The 2,502-nt window shown below is 43.8% G+C and overlaps 1 protein-coding gene across 1 annotated transcript in view; it reads left to right on the top strand.

Annotated features, from left to right (window-relative positions):
• Positions 1 to 2,502, top strand: part of LOC105534249 (chromosome unknown open reading frame, human C12orf56) — a 126,416-nt gene that overhangs the window by 98,515 nt on the left and 25,399 nt on the right. The window lies entirely within an intron of this gene.

Consider the following 2,502-nt stretch of genomic DNA (forward strand, 5'->3'; position numbering starts at 1 on the left):
GAGGTTTCACCATGTTGATCAGGCTGGTCTTGAACTCCTGACCTCAGGAGATCCACACGCCTTGGCTTCCCAAAATGCTGGGATTACAGGTGTGAGCCACCATGCCCAGCCACTTGATTTTTTAATATGTATTTATAAACTCTAAATTATATTATTGGGCAATGTTGTGGCTAAATTTTTTTTCCACTTTCATCAATTGTTTATTTAAATCTACTGTATTAAAAGGTGGAGAAATGAGCCAGACTTGGTGGTGCACACCTGTAATTCCAGTACTCAGGAGGCCGAAGGGAGAGATCACTTGAGCCTAGGTGTTCCAGGCAGCAGTAAGCTATGATCACACCACTGCACTTAGCCTGGGCAACAGTGAGACCTTGTCTCTTTAAAAACAAACAAAAAAAAGGGGTGGAGCAAATGATGAGAGCCATGGACTCCAAAATAGTCAAAACATGTCATCCCAGCACTTTGGGAGACCAGGGTGGGAGGATCAATTGAAGCCAGGAGTTTGAGACCAGCCTGGCTGGGCAACAAAGAGAGACCCCATCTCTAGGAAAAAAAATGTTGGGCATGGTGGCACATACCTGTGGTCTCAACTACTCAGGAGGATGAGGCAGGAAGATCAGTTGAGCCAGAAGTTCGAGGCTGCAGTGAGCTATTACTGTGATACACTGGGTGACAGAATGAGACCCTGTCTCTAGAAAAAAAGAAAAACAGACAAAAACACTTAAACCAGGGGAAAGAATAAGAACTCTTGGTAATATTTTTCCAGCCTTCCACCTTCTGGGCTCAAGCAGTCCTCCCACCTCAGCCTCTCAAGTGGCTAGGATGACAGGCATGTGCCACCACACTCGGCTAATTTCATTAATATTTCTTTCTTTCTTTCTTTCCTTTTTTTTTTTTTTTTTTTTCTGAGACAGAGTCTTGCTGTGTCGCCCAGGCTGGAATGCAGTGGTGCGACCTCAGCTCACTGCAACCTCCACCTTGCGGGTTCACACCATTCTCATGCCTCAGCCTCCCAAGCAGCTGGGAGTACAGGCATGACCCACCACACCAGGCCCTAATTTCATTAATTAATACTTGTTTTTCTTTTCTTTCTTTTTTTTTTTTGAGATGGAGTTTCACTCTTGTTGCCCACGCTGGAGTGCAATGGCACGATCTCAGCTCATGGCAACCTCTGCCTCCCGGGTTCAAGTGATTCTCCTGCCTCAACCTCCCGAGTAACTGGGATTACAGGCATGCACCACCATGCCCGGCTAATTTTGTATTTTTAGTAGAGATGGGGTTTCACCATGTTGGTCAGGCTGGTCTCAAACTCTCGACCTCAGGTGACCCGCCCACCTTGGCCTCCCAGAGTGCTGGGATTACAGGCATGAGCCACCATGCCCAGCCTCATTAATTAATATTTCTTAAGCACACTTGCTATGTGCCAGGGACTATGGGCATACTATGCTTTTTTTTCTTTTCTTCCTTTTTTTTTTTTTTTTTTTAGATAGGATCTCACTCTGTCATCCAGGCTGGAGTGCAGTGGCACGATCTTGGCTCACTGCAGCCTCAACCTTCCTGTGGCTCAGGTGATCTTCACCTCCCCAGTAGCTGGGACCACAGGTATGTGCCACCATGCTCTGCTATTTTTTTTTTTTTTTTTGTATTTTTCATAGAGATGGGGTTTTGCCATGTTGCCCAGGCTGGTCTCAAACTCCTGGTCCAAGTGATCTGCCCCCATTCTGACCCCCAAAGTGCTAGGATTACAGGCGTGAGCCACTGTGCCGAGCCGGCATACTATGTTGTGTAGCAGGAATGGGCAAACATTTCTGTAAAAGATCATATAGAAAATAGTTTTGGCTTATCACACCATACAATCTGTGCTGCATCTACTCAGTTCTGCCATTGTAGCACAAAAGCAGCCATAAACAGTGCATGAACGAATGGACACAGTTGTGTTCCGATAAATTTTATTCACAGAAACAGGCTGTAGGCTGGATTTGGCCTACAGGCCATAGTTTGCTGAGTCCTACTTTACAGCAAACAAGAAAATACACCGTGTCAAACTAATTCTTATTTTTTTGTAGAGACAAGGTCTCACTTTGTTGTCCAGGCTGGTCTCAAACTCCTGGGCTCAAGGGATCTTCCCACCTTGGCCTCCCAAAGTGCTGAGATTACTGGCATGAGCCACCGCATGCAGCTTGAATACTTCTTTATGCGAATGGTAGTACTGCCATTTCCCTAATCTCCAAGATGGAGATTCAACATTATTTTTGATATGTCTGTCTTCTCCCATATTAAAATTATCACTAAATCTGGTTATCCTTTTTCTCCACCTTTTGGTCCCTACCTTTCTATTTCCAAGTTGAAAAAAATCATCCTTACCTCTGTCATAGAGTTATTTATTTATTTATTTATTTATTTATTGTTGTTCTTTTTCTTTAAAAGCATTGCCTTCAATTGTTTTGTTTTAACTTGGTTTGTTCTTTTTCTTTAAAAGCATTGCCTTCAATTGTTTTGTTT

The sequence above is a fragment of the Mandrillus leucophaeus genome, unplaced genomic scaffold, assembly GCF_000951045.1.
Source record: "Mandrillus leucophaeus isolate KB7577 unplaced genomic scaffold, Mleu.le_1.0 Scaffold132, whole genome shotgun sequence".
Taxonomy (NCBI): domain Eukaryota; kingdom Metazoa; phylum Chordata; class Mammalia; order Primates; family Cercopithecidae; genus Mandrillus; species Mandrillus leucophaeus.